This window comes from Chiloscyllium punctatum, chromosome 38, assembly GCF_047496795.1.
Source record: "Chiloscyllium punctatum isolate Juve2018m chromosome 38, sChiPun1.3, whole genome shotgun sequence".
Classification (NCBI taxonomy): Eukaryota; Metazoa; Chordata; class Chondrichthyes; order Orectolobiformes; family Hemiscylliidae; genus Chiloscyllium; species Chiloscyllium punctatum.
The window spans coordinates 26,740,646-26,755,382 of record NC_092776.1 but is presented as its reverse complement, the minus strand read 5'-3'; the positions used below and the strand labels follow the sequence as shown (position 1 = coordinate 26,755,382).

Genomic DNA, 14,737 nt, shown 5'->3' with positions numbered 1-14,737 from the left:
TTACAGCCGTTAGTCTGGTGGCAGTTCTCCTCCCAACTGTTCAATTCTCCCGGGTGTTATATTCCAAAGCATCAGATTGTGTCATTTTAAGATTGTCAACGTATTCAATTCAAATTTGATTGGAATTTAGTATTTTTCAGGGTATAATTTAAACTGATTGGCCAAATTTGAATCTGTTTTATTGCTTCCAGGTAACTGGTTACCCCAGTAGCTGGAGCACCTGTTACAGTGTCATTTTGAGAACACGTGGTGCTAACAATGCTAGCTTTTAATCTCAAAGGATTAGTACATCCACATTTACATAATAATAGTTTGCTTCTAAACAGGCAACTGGTTAGTCTACTCCACGAGGAAGTGATGGTCATGGTCAGTGGAAAAGACATTAAGAGTTCAGAAAGCGAGCCATTTAATCTAGCAAGTCTGTTCAATCACCCAGTTAGATCAGGGCTGACCGGTCACCACTTTAGTCTGTGACCTCAACACTCACTGAACAAGAGTGGGGGATGTGGGTTCAGTTCACCCAGTTGGCTGGACAGCTGGTTTGCCTAGTCAACAGCATGGCTTTAACACCGGCACCAGCTGAGGTCACACCTTCTCAACATCAGAGAAGTTTAAACTCAGCACCAGTCGTCATTCTCTAATGAGTGAGCAGCTCTCTGGCCATCTGGGACAATGGTAACCAAACTGAACAAAAACCCATCAAATCTCCATTTAAAAGTTTTCAACTTAGCCCCAACCTCATTTGGAGAAAGCAAGTTCTAGGTTTCTTCTACTCAAAGGGACAAAGTGCTTCTTGGCATCACCCTTGAATAGCAGAGCTTTAATTTTAAGTGTCATGCTGTCTTGATTCAGGACTCTCAAAAGGCAAGAGATTCTCTATTTATTGCAAAGCCCTTAATCATCATAAACATCCTGAATCTTCTGCATCCAAGCAGAGGCGCTGCACCTTGCCCTGACTGAACCCTTTTAGCCAAGGTTTTGAATTCCCTCCAAGTCAAACATGGGTTTGCCCAAGATTCATGGAATAAGATTTAAGGTTTCACCTTCCACCTTTGAATAAGTACAGCTCCTCCAGATAGCTATTAAAATTATATGTTTGAGAAAAGCTATTTAATTCTGCTCAACACATTGAAAGCAAACAGCTCTCGCTTTTATTTGGCTAGGGCTCTGACAACGAGTGCTGCAATAACAAAGTCAAACCATCAATCATATCTAGATTTACTGACAAGCTGACATAGAACATGTATAATTATTTATGGTTTTGGTTACGACTGCTTTAAGCTAATAGCACATGTCTGCTAACTACAGTTTAGCATGTGGAAGACAGCTTTTTAAAGTAAAGTATGATACTAATGTAAAAAGATGGTAACATCGAAGAGTTTCTCATTGACATGGAGAGAACAGAATACATCATAAAAGCAAGCATTTACTGCAGGTTGGCAAGAAACCTAGAGCGCCTACTAAACTATGCTTCAGAGCAAACAGGCAGCTGCCCAACTATACAAATGATAACTTAAACTCCACATTGCATCAACTACCAACTCTCTCTGGAGGCCATCGAAAACTTCATATAGCTTGCATGAATAATCATCAGTAACATGTCCTTCCTTTAAATCAGCACCATCACCAAAGCTGCAGTTCCCATATCCAGGTGGAGAAATCTAGGGTGGGCCAAATAACCAAAAATAGAAAGCTCCGTGTGTACTTAGCATCCTCTGTTACCATCATGAAACCTCAGAAGCCAAGACACTCAAGTGCTACCACTTCTGCTGCCTCAGAAGAACATGTTCTTCATGAGAGATATCAAAGTACAGGAAGTTCAGTTAGTGAACGCCAATGGGGAGGATACGTGAACATCCACTACTGCCATCGTTCAACATCCACAGACACGAGAGCTTTCCAGTACTGCTCAAATATGAAGGGAAAACCTTTTCAAGCAGAGGGTGGTGCGTGTATGGAATGAGGTGCCAGAGGAAGTGGTGGAAGCTTGTACAATTACAACTTTCAAAAGGCATCTTGATGGGTTTATGAATAGGAAGGAGTTGGAGGGACGTGTGCCAAATGTTGACAAGTGAGATTGTATTAATTTAGGATATGGTCAGCATGGATGAGTTGGACTGAAGGGTCTGTTTCTGTGCTGTACATCTCTATAACTCTAAGTACACCCACAGACAGGGACCCCACCCACCTCTCAAGTACATTTGCCCAATTGATAATGGCCACGTTTCAGAGACATTTGCCCTGCAGCGAGCCGGTCACCAGCATGAGACTAAGAGGTCACGCACACCTAGGACACAAGGATATCTGCAAACAAAAACTCAAACTGACCAGGATCAAAGTCAATGGATTGGAAGTCCTTACTAGTGACTAGAATGTCTGGAGACAAGTCATTGGGAATGGCGTGGAAAAAGCTGAGGGCAAAAGTAAACAATGAGATGTTGGAAACAGACAAAAAAAAACTCGGTCGTCCTCAAGATAACAACTCAGCTGCACACCAGCCGGAGTGGGACAGAGACAAATCAACTTCAAAATTTCATTCTATTTTAGAACTAGATCCAAAATCACCTGGAATGTAAGAATTCAAAAGAAGCTAGAGACCAGTACCTATGCAAATCACTAAAGTAAGCAAAGCATGTTAATAAGGCCACTTTTAAAATAAAGTTAACTCATTTCTTTTTGAAAAGGAAGTAGTGAAAAGTAGGGAAGTTATTGCAAACTTTTAATGGAACCTGGCAAGACTACAATTGAAAAGTATTTCAGGCTGCCTCATTATAAGCAAAACTGAAGCATTGTGAAAAGCACAAAACACATTTGCAAGGTTGACGACAAGAATTTAAATCAGGAAAGGATAAGCAGCTTTGCTCCCTTTTCTCTGACAAACACAAGGCAAAAGGAGTGACCAAATAGATCTCTTCAAAAATGAAGGCAGACTTTGAAGTAGAAGCCATGGAGATTTCTATCAAAAGCCACATTCAATTTAGACAGAACACACCCTAGGAGCTACCAAGCACATTTTGGTTTCCCTTAATTATGTACTTCAATAGAAAAACCTGATGGATGAGTTTATAGAAGATACACCTCAATGTACATAGCTGGAAGCCAGTAATGAGGCTGTGAATAACAATTACATCAATCTGATCACACCAAACTTTCAAATGTTAAGAACTTACCAGCTATTCCTATGCAAATATCAATTGCAGTCCAGCAGGATTAGCTAATTAACCAAATGCCCTTCTGTAAGAATTACTATTCTCACTTGTAGACAACTCCGGGAACATAAAACTATCACTAGCTTTAAATAATCAGATTTGGCAATCATGTACTTGTTGTACACTGTTTTATGTTGCAAAGGGACTGTGGCTTGATGAAAGACACTGAAGAGATCAATGCACTAACATTACTGCAATGAAACAGGTGACTGATTCAACTCAACGCAATATGCTTCACCTATTTTTAAATCTGGTGCAATCCAGGAAGTTACGAGGGAGGAATAGAGATAGAAATGGAGAAGAAAAATATGATTATAGTTTCTGGTAAATTGAGCTTAAAATGCACATCAAGGTCCACTTGAATCTTGACGTGGAGGTGCTGGTGTTGGGCTGGGGTGGACAAAGTTAAAAATCACACCAGGCTATAGTCTAACTGGTTTATTCGGAGGCACTAGCTTTTGAAGTGCTGCTTCTTCCAAGTGGACAACTACTATGGAAAATAAAGAGCATCAAAGCATGGGAAGGGTTAAAACATGAAGACCACTGGCAAGCGGTGTTCTGTGGAAGGCAGGATGGGATAAGAATAGTGGAATGCTCTTACACCAATTAGTAGAGTAAAGTTGAGGCTGAACAGTCACTGTGGCGAGATGAGCTAGTTTCCCTGTTAAGTGTCATTAGGACAAGACTGGGGCCATAAATATTTTGGATATGACATTAATATCTAATTATTAGTTAGTAGAGTCAGCTTGAGACAGGAGACTCTTGTAATTGATTGAACAGCTAAATATCTATCATGACAGGTTAGTCTGGAATGGAAGATTACTTTAGCAGAGGTGATAATAAATATTTAACTGTGACATGAGAATAACATTAAGTAGAATGTACAACTAAAGAGATAATGGGAACTAACATCACTGGTTTATTGTGTAGCTAGAGTGAGGTACTTTGATTAATATAGTTGGACATGCTGATAAGCTAACAGGAACATGATTAAAAAAAGATATTTAAAAAAAATCACAGACCCTGAGGTTCACAGGCATTCGAGAATCTGATTTCTGAGTGTCATGGTTTTTTGTTTGCAAATAAGAGACCTGCTTCTTGAAGAACACTCTGCGTCTTCTGGTGATTCTCTACATTTTCTCCACGACACTACCATTGATGAAGCAGCACTCCAAAAGCTAGTGATTCCAAATAAACCTACTGGACTATAACCTGGTGTTGAAATCAACTAGGACAAAGTGAGGACTGCAGATGCTAATTGAGGGGCTTGCATCCAAAATGTCAATTCTCCTACTCCTCAGATGCTGCCTGACCTACTGTACTTTTCCAGCAGCACACTCTTGGCTGTAACCTGGTGTTGAGAGGTTTTTAAACTTGGTCCACATTAACCTTGTTGCTGTTGGGTTGCAATTGCCCACTGGTCATCCAACTTTCATAGAAAATGCACAAAACAAACTTGAGGCTAAGGAAATTTGGTATGCCCACAATAACACTTCATAATTTTCATAGATGCACCATATAAAACATCCTATCCAGATTAATCACAGCTTGGTATGGCAACTGCTCAAAACTGCAACAAATTAAGAGTTGTGAACACAGCCCAGTCCATCACGCAAACTAGCCTTCCTTCCACTGACTCAATCGATACTGCCTGCTGCCTTGGGAAAGCAGCCAACATAAACAGCCCTCCCACCCCAGTTATATACTCTCTCCCGTCACACGGAAGATAAAAAAGTTGGAAAACACAGCAAATTGAAGAATTTTCTTCCCCGTCATCATCACACTTATGAACGGATCCCTCAAATTAGAGTTCATCTTTCTCTGCACCTTCTCTGTAGCTGTAACACTCATTCTACATTCTGTTCTATTACCTTGATGTACTGACGTAAATTAATGATTAGCACGCAGGTTTGACACGAAAGGACCATCATAAACTAAAATGGTCAGAGTTAAAAGCACTGTGTGAAATGTTCAAAAGGTAGCTTAGGCACTCTAAATACAGCAATTACCAATAAGCATGAAAACCTGCTTACATCTCTCAATGCTTGCTGCTCAAGAAATTATCCTAAAACTTTACACATCACTGGGAAGGCTCAGGTGGAGTTCGGTGATTAATTCTGGGGGCCCGACATGAGGAGAGTTGTCAGGGCCTCAAGGAAGGTGCAGAGGAGATCCATCAGAGAAACTGTAATTGGGGGGGGGGGGGGGGGGGGGGGGGGTGGAGGGAGGGAGAACATCAGGGACATGGAGACATTAGAGGAATTGGGGCTGCTCTCCTGGATCAAAAATTGAACAGAGATAAAGAAAGATAATACTTGATAGAGTAAAGAAACGGTCAAATTTTCACCCAGCAAAATGACAGGTAACCTAAGGAGAGGGATTCAGGAAGACAATTCTTACACACAATTACCATGACCCGATATGAATTGTCTAAAAAATGTTGAAGAAAGCAGTTTCAGCTGCAGCCTCAAGGGAGAGTGTATGAGTTTGCGAAGAGAAGGAAAATCTGCAGAGCTATGCGCGAATGAGGACCATTCTTCCAAAGAACTTGCTTACTTGAGGCGTCCTATTTTGGTTGCTATGGGCATAAAAGTTTAAGCAACTGTTTACATATTTGACTGCGAGATTTCTGATTGATTGGCCAAATTAAAAGGTAGCTCATTATAATTAACATAATTCCAAGAGGAACACACATCATTTAAATGTTCCTTTGTGCCCCCCTTTAATGGTTTGACTCGACAGAAAATGACTTACAATATATCAATTGGCAATCTATTCAGAAGCAACAGGCCATTTCTTGCGGCAGTGCCTGTATCTCAGTGAAATAGATTAGCCAGTGAATGGGTTTCTGGATTACATTAAGTTCTGCTATGTCACGCATTTCTTCAACGTGAATCGGCTTAAACATGACTGAGGAATTTAGACTTATTTGTGGAACACAAAATTTACGTACCTGTATTGTCTATAACGTGATTCCAGCTCCATTAATTTAAATGGCACGGTTATTGCACAATTTGCTTATCGTAAAAGAACAGAACTATCACATTACATCAGAACTGATGGATAGGGTAAATAGACTGGCATGGACTGGTTGGACTGAAGGGTCTGTTTTAATGACTGTATTAAAGTGCATCTCTTCATAGAAATGGTCTTCTCTTGCTTCCATTTTAAATGGAATTCTCACATAATTTAAAAAAAAAGAGTCCAATGCACAGCCTACAGTCTCAGACAATTTGGGCAGAGTGTGGTTTGTGGAATTGGAGAGTGGAACACCTGCCTTTTGTGATGAGACTCTAGGTGGACACCTCCAGCCCAGGTGCTTCCCCTTTACTGGGCTAGTCATGGGCCCAGGGTCCTGCACTTATTCTGAGGCAGTGTTGGGTGTCCCATCTGCCCTCCTGAAGCTCACGTGCCATGTCAAAGCTCTGGGTCAAGGGCTCAGGCACGTGGGCATTGGGGTCCACCCAGCAGAGCTCAAACAGCATGGGTCAATATGTTGCTGCTGGACCAAGTTGGATTGCCAGGATCTTGTGGGAGGAGTGCTGGTGGAACCTCTCCAGGACTTGAGAAATGTACAGCATATCTCCTAACACACTGTTCATGTCAAGTCCATGAGTCACAGTTACTGTACAGCAATGCCTTAGAGTACATATTCAAATTTAATTGGTTTTTAAAAATGTCACATTACAGTCAAGGCAGAGACCATTTTGCACTCCACTCGATTTTATTTTTCATTCGAGTCTAGAAGCATTATGCTCTGAAATCTGATCTTTGATGAATGCACACAGAAGTAGATTGAAGTGTTATACAAAAATACTGACAATGACCCACATGGTTAGAAACAAGCAGAACATGCTGCTACTGAATTTTAATTTTCCAAGATTGCGTGCATCATTTCAATAGTAAAAAAGGGGGTTCATGTATCACAAAGGCAGCCTTCAACACTTAACAGTCTTCTCTTCTCTCCCAGCATCTCAAGTATGAAGTTCAACATTTCCTTTAGCTTTCACTTCCTCAAAACATCAAGGTTTTTAATCAATAGTTCACATTGCTTCCTGCTTGGACTCTACCTTTTATACTGCAAGTCTATACCCATCTGAGCTATTAGAAAAGTAAATCTAAAAAAGAAAATTCTAACCATGGCCTCCAGCATTAATGCTGCAAAAGACTGAAAGGGGACAAGGATAACCCAAAATAAATAGATTGGGTTGGACAAACAAATGAGTAAGTCAAAATAAAGTTTAAAAGTGGAAATGACAAGCATGATAGCAGAGGAAAATTTGGAAGATTGAAAACTGATGCCATTGTAATCAGTGCCAAGTCTGGCAAGGATTATAGTCCAACGAAGAGCTTGCATTAACAGGTTCACTTCTCTTCCGCAAGAGATGCCACTTATCTCACCTCAACCGCTCCCCTATCAGGCATCAGTTGGTACAGCCATCACTAATTCAGGTGTGAAGTTCAAGATTCATAATTCAAGATCAGCTTCTTCCCCAATATTATTAGACTTTTGAATGGATCTCAAATTTATATTGATCTCGCTCTTTGCCTTCTCTGCAGCTGTAACATTGGATAATGGAACAGAGCAAAGAATATAATGTGCTGTACTGCATGCAAAACCAAACTTTTCATTGTATGTAGGTACACGTGACAACAATAAATCAAATCAAATCAAATCCAAGGAGAACAAGTGCCTCCAACTGACGACTCATCACCTCAACGTTAAGAGCAGTGTCTCAATTAACTGGCTCCCTTCAGAAGGGGTCAGCTTTTAATCCTGCTGTTTATCAAGGTCCTGAGTGGATCAGCACCTCACCAGGCCATTAAGCACTCCTGGGTCGGGGAAATATTACACAGTAATGCAGCATCTTGTTTGAATCAATTACTGGTTCTGGAACCTTCTTTTACAGGTGCAAATATAATCGGTTCACGTTAGAGTTTCCATTCACATGTATATTTTATGAAGCCATTCTTTTCTGTGAATGCACGGTGTTTGCACAGATACATTACCTCAGTGTAGGCCTGTGCGCGCAGGAGGCCCTGTTGTTTTTGATGCCCTGAAACAGCAGCTGGTGCTTCCTGTGCAGTGGTACACAAAGTTAGTAAAGCCATTGCAAAATATTCTGAATTTTTCAACATGTTACTACCAATGTAAACATTAGGAATCCACAATCATTTACATGTATTTAGAAAATACGAGCCCACAAAACTGGCTCACCCCAGATCAAATCTATTACCCAAGGTGCCTTTCTGCTAACTGTGCCTGAACACGGCTCTTCAAATATACTCCCAAATAGCATGTTTTTGGCACAAGGGCATTAATAGGAATCTTTTAAAAAGGTTTTATTTTAAATAATAAAGATGCTTCATTTAGTTGGAAACTGATTACTGGACACAAACTCGTAGCTTATGTGGTAATTTGGAATTCTTTCAATTAGTGTGGCTTCCTACATCTGGGACGTATGAAGTAGGGTCTTTGCGCTGCATTTTTAAAAAAAAAGGTCTTAAAGCACATTGCAAGCTCATGGAAGATTTTGGTGTCTGCGATTATACAAGTGAGTGCATTTAATGGCTCCTGGTTGTGCTCACTTCAGAACATCAGTCAATTTACATTTCCTGCCTGAGCGGCTCAATTGAAGAGAGGCCTGTCTTTCCAAGACTGAGTGGTTCTGGTTATAAACCAATGTCTGGGATTAATGAGTTGAGTTTTGTAAAGATGGAATGAGGGGAAACATGCAGCAACAGCAGCGACTGGAGTGTCATGGAAACCACAAGCATTGTAATGCTATATCTCAGCAACAGCTCCCAGCTTTACTGTCCCATAAATCTCTTCCTCATTTGACAGTTAATTAAAATTCTTCACACCGCTGCCAGGAGATTTTTGTTTAGTCTAAGATTGGATTTTCTTGGTCTGTGAATTTATGATTGCGACCTATATATTTACAGAGCAGAGCAGAGACACACCTTCCAATAAGGTCATCGCTCCAGTTATCCCTAAATACGGTCAAGGCAGAGCAGTTCAACCGAAATGACTCAATGTTTTGTTTTACATTTGAAGTGAAAAACCATTTCCTACAGGGCAGCCAGTCAGATTGACAGCTGAGAAAGCTGAATGGTTAAGGCCATCACCTTGAAGGGGTCAGGGGCCTGGTGCATTCTGGGAAAGGGGAGTTTCACAGTGGCTGCCAGAGGCCATGAGACAACAGTCATCGTTGTGACATTCGCACATCTGGGAGATTCGCTGTGGTTCGAGAGACGAGGGGAGTATTGGAGGAGAGCATGGGAACTGGTTGCTGTGACCCAGTCACTTTGAGCCTGCTGCCAATGAGGAAAAGGAACAAACACAGCTATGTCAGTGGATTAAGTATACAAAAGACCTAAAAACAGACTGTGCTGGACAGCAGCCAACCCAGCTCAACACAAAAACACCATACTGCCCACGACAAAAGCAGACGTCTGACTGCTTCCTCTGTTCATTGCAAACCATTTTCTGGTGAAATATTCAGAACATTAACAGTTCAGATTTTTAAAGTTTACAGCACTCTTAGCTAACTTGCCCAGCAAGCAGACCTGCTCAGGCCTGTACATACAATTCAGTGTGGTCATGAATGCTGCTACTAAAACACACATACACACAGTTTCCTAGCTCTTTACAGATGATATATAACAGACCACTCTATGCCTGCTTGGCATACAATCGGAGAAGCATTGCTGTTTCAAGACTTTTAGATAATCAGACTTAGTGTCAGAGTCAGAGACGAACAGCACAGAAACAGACCCTTCGATCCAACTCACCCATGCTGACCAGATATCCCAACACAATCTAGTCCCATTTGCCAGCACTTGGCCCATATCCCTCCAAACCCTTCCTATTCATATACCCATCCAAATGCCCCTTAAATGTTGCAATTGTACCAGGCTCCACCACTTCCTCTGGCAGCTCATTCCATACATGCACCACCCTCTGCGTGAAAACATTGCCCCTTAGGTCTCTTATTTATTTCCCCTCTCACCCTGAACCTATACCATCTAATTCTGGACTCCCCCACCCCAGGGAAAAGACTTTATCTATTTATCCTATCCATGCCCCTCAATTTTGCAAACCTCTATGGAGGTCACCCCTCAGCCTTCAACGCTCCAGGGAAAATAGCCCCAGCCTATTCCTCCTCTCCCTGTAGCTCAAAACCTCCAACCTGGCAACATCCTTGTAAACCTTTTCTGAACCCTTTCAAGATTCACATCTTTCCAATAGGAAGGAGACCAGAACTTCACGCAACATTCCAAAAGCAGCCTAACCAATGCACTGTACAGCCGCAACATGACCTCCCAACTCCTGTACCAATAAACAAAAACTTACCTAATGCCTTCTTCACTATCCTATCTACCTGCGACTCCACTTTCAAGGAGCTATGAACCTGCACTCCAAGGTCTTTATTCAGCAACACTTCCTAGGACCTTACCATTAAGTGTATAAGTTCTGCTAAGATTTGCTTTCCCAAAATGCAGCACCTTGCAGTTATCTCAACTCCATCTGTCACTCCTGAACCCATTGGCCTCCTGGTCAAGATCCCATTGTAATCCAAGGTAACCTTCTTCGCTGTCTACGACACCTCCAATTTTGATGTCATCTGCAAACTTACCAACTGTACCTATGTTCACATCCAAATCATTCACATAAATGCTAAAAGTTAATGGATCCAGCACCAATCCTTGTGGCACTCCACTGGTCACAGCCTTCCAGTCTGAAAACCAACCCTCCACCACCACTCTGTCTTCGACCTTCAAGCCAGTTCTGTATCCAAATGGCTAGGTCTCCCTGTAATCCATGAGCTCTAACCTTGCTAACCAGTGTCCCATAAAGAACGTTGTCAAACGCCTTACTGAAATCCATATAGATCACATCCACTGCTCTGCCCTCATCAATTCTCTTCGCTACTTTTTCAAAAAAAGTCAAATCAAGTTAATGAGACATGATTTCCCATGCATAAAGCCATTTTGACTATCCTTAAATCAGTCTTTGTCTTTCCAAAGGAGTGAATATTGTCCCTCAGGATCAAAAACTTAAAACGCAAGTGCCATCAGTTAGTTTCTAGATTAACTCAGCAGAGGTTTCAAATAGTTAGTTTAACAATTTCAGCTCACTCCTGAAATTTCAGACCACCAAATTGGAGGCAGGCCACTTTTACAAAAAGGACTCAGAACAAATTACAGATACACATGAATTAGTTTGTAGAATAGGCCAGAACATTATAAGAGAAGTATTCCACTCTACTATGAAAAATACAGTAAGTAGTTACTTGGAATATAAGAATTCAAATAGGATTGAGGAGCAGGCCCTACGCAAATCACTAAAAAGCCATTTTAAAAATAAAAGCAAACTTTCACATCTTTCTCAGAGTGAAGGAGGTGAAAAGTAGGGAAGTTGCTGCAAACTTTTATTGAACCCTAGCTAGACTACAATTGAAGAGTGGTGTGCATACCATGTTGTCACATTGTAATAATAGATGTATTGGTAAGAGTATGAAAAAAGTTTACAACATTGATGTTAGGAATTTAATTTCATCAGGAAAGGATGAGCAGCTTTGGCCCCTTTTCTCTGATAAAGAATAGGCTAAAGGGGTGACCAAACAGAACTCTTCAAAATGATAAAAGACTTGGACAAATTAGACTCAGACTTCTACTTGTGGGGGGGGGGGGGGGAAGAAACCTAGCTGGAAGTGAGCAATATCAGATTAGGTCACCCAGAAATTAAAATAAGGAACTGGGAACAAATTTCTTCAGCTGGAAAGTAACAAGTACAGAACTTTCTACCACAGAACAGTTGAGGTGAATGGCACAAAATATAGAGGTGGCTAGATACACAAAATGAAAGATGTTACAAATATTAAATCATAGCTCCTGTGTTTTAGTATATTTTTTTAGCTTTAAGAATTCATTCACTTTCAATTAATAGAATAAATGCAACTGAAATGCATGGAAAATGCTTAAAAATGATAATGGCACTTTGAGATTAGCCATATTAAATATAATCAGAAAAGGATTTTTTTTGGACAGAGCAAAATTAACTCAGACTCCATGAACTCAAAGGCTGTAATATCCATTAGCTCAGAGCAGGCGGTGTCATTATGGAGATTGGTGGGGCTTAATAAAGCTCTTGCATTTGAATTGTTTTGCATTTGCAGTTAGTTAGGTACAGCTGCAACTGGAAACTGGGAGGATGCTGAAACAAAGTGGCTTCAAGCAGCACAAGTGCTGCATGAGCAAACTCCAGGCAGTTAGTTCATCTTAACTTCCTGGCAGTAATAGCTCAGTGTAGCTGAGAATGGGGAAAAGCAAAGTCCACAAACGGTACTTGCTTGGTGCAGCAAATAAAAATTGGAGCTCAAACAAACCCCAGGGTTGTCAGCTCAGGCTTAGTGAAGCGAGCTTTCTATGAACTACAGTCTTTGGAGATGCAGTCTTTGGAATCCAATTGAATGTGACCTCGGAATGTTGAAGAGAGTTAATGATCTGAATGTTCGATCTTCAAAAGCAAAAATGTGTAATGTCTTGTGAAAGGGACAAATTTTTACACCAGATTTGATGGCACATAGTGTCACTAACACCCAAGACATTAGAGAGAGATCTGTGGGATATTCCTTGACCACATTTACCACGTCATGTTTTTTGAGAGGAACTGAATCATAGAATATTGCTAACTGACAAACTATGAAAACTATTCTGCTTGAAAAACCATTTGCTCTCGCACCAGTACATCAGATGATGAACAGTATACTCTGCAATCCAAATATTGAAGGAATCTTGAATGGAAATCCAAATCTGGCCCAAAACAAGTCTATATCCATAATTGCAGACAACAAATCTGAAGAGATAGTCAAGAATAGGAAAGCCAGACTGATTCCAAGTAAACTGCTCGAGTTTACAACTTTGGCCGCACCAAGACACACAAATAAACATGGGCACAAACAGAAAAAATCTGTTCAATGACAACTCACTGAGAATGCAGATTGGATGCAAATTGCTGATAAATTGCTGATCTCAGTTCTCCCACTACAAATTTATACCTTGGACCAACGAGGACTGTGAAATATTGAAAACCATTCTTCGGCTTCTGTTGTGAACATCGACCAATGTTTGGTATGTAAATGGAAAGTAAGGATTGTGTTGCAGGATGGCAGCATTACATCAGTGCATATAAACAAAAGGTATGCATCCAAAGCAAAAAAAGTGTTCCCCAAATTGAGCCAAAAATAGATTTGATCCTGTTTAGAGGACAGATTCAAATTAACATGTCATTTTTGGCCTTTTGAATTACAATAACAGCCATCCCCCCAAAACCCACTGCATCTGATCAAAACGGTTTTGGTTTTCAGTCTTTTGTTTTTTTTGGGGTGGAGGGGATGGTGGAAGAGAGATAAAGGGTTTACCATATTAAATTCTCCAAGCACATAGGCTGACAGATCACCTGAAGAATGAACAGCTGCACAGTGAGACTGAGAGTTTAATTAACTAAACATTATGAAAACAGTAGACCCAGAGAATCACCACATCTTCAATTTTTTATAACTTTGAAGAGAGAAAACGTACTTTGCTGGCTAAGCTATTCCAAGCAACAGCTCCATTAGCCACTAAATAAAATGCCTTACTACAAAATCTATGCATTCAGCAACTGCGACTGATGAATAACTCCACTAAATGGATGGGATCACAAGGTCTCATCTAACCCACTTGACATTCTCACATTTATAAATAAGAATGGATTTCCAACCAACTAATAGCATGTTACTGGAGAAAATCAACTACATTTTCCACAATTCCTGACTAAAATCTTTTTGGTTAAGTCATCCAATGAAAAATTTCATTTAATGAGTTACCAGGGAAGTACAACTAATAAAGGTAGGCCACCTAACCATTCCAGCCTGCTATGCCATCCAATAAGATAAAGGCTGATTTAATTATTTCACATTTCCCTGATCAATTTTGATACTCTGGTTTATCAAACATCCAACTAACTCCACCTTAAAAATACTCATGGACTCTACTATCGAGGGAGGTGGAGGGGAGACAAAATCATTGAGATGTACAGCATGGAAACAGACCCTTCGGTCCAACCAGTCCATGCCGACTAGATATCCCAACCCAATCTGGTCCCACCTGCCAGCACCCGGCTCATATCCCTCCAAACCCTTCCTATTCATATACCCATCCAAATGTCTTTTAAAAAATGTTGTCATTGTACCAGCCTCCACCACTTCCACTAGCAGCTCATTCCATACACATACCACCCTCTGTGAAAAAGTTGCCCCTTAGGTTTCTTATTTCTTTCCCCTCTCACCCTAAACCTATGCCCTCCAGTTATGGACTCCCCAACCCCTATTTGCCAATTTACCCTATCCACACACCATAAATTTTGCAAATCTCTATATGGTCACCCCTCAGCCTCTGTTGCTCCAGGGAAAACAGCCCTCGCCTGTTCAGACTCTCCCTGTAGCTCAAATCCTCCAACCCTGGCAACATCCTTGTAAACC

At 40.8% G+C, this 14,737-nt stretch overlaps 1 protein-coding gene across 3 annotated transcripts in view; it reads right to left on the bottom strand.

Moving 5' to 3' along the window:
• inpp5f (inositol polyphosphate-5-phosphatase F) overlaps window positions 1-14,737 on the bottom strand; it is a 207,954-nt gene that overhangs the window by 89,572 nt on the left and 103,645 nt on the right. The window lies entirely within an intron of this gene.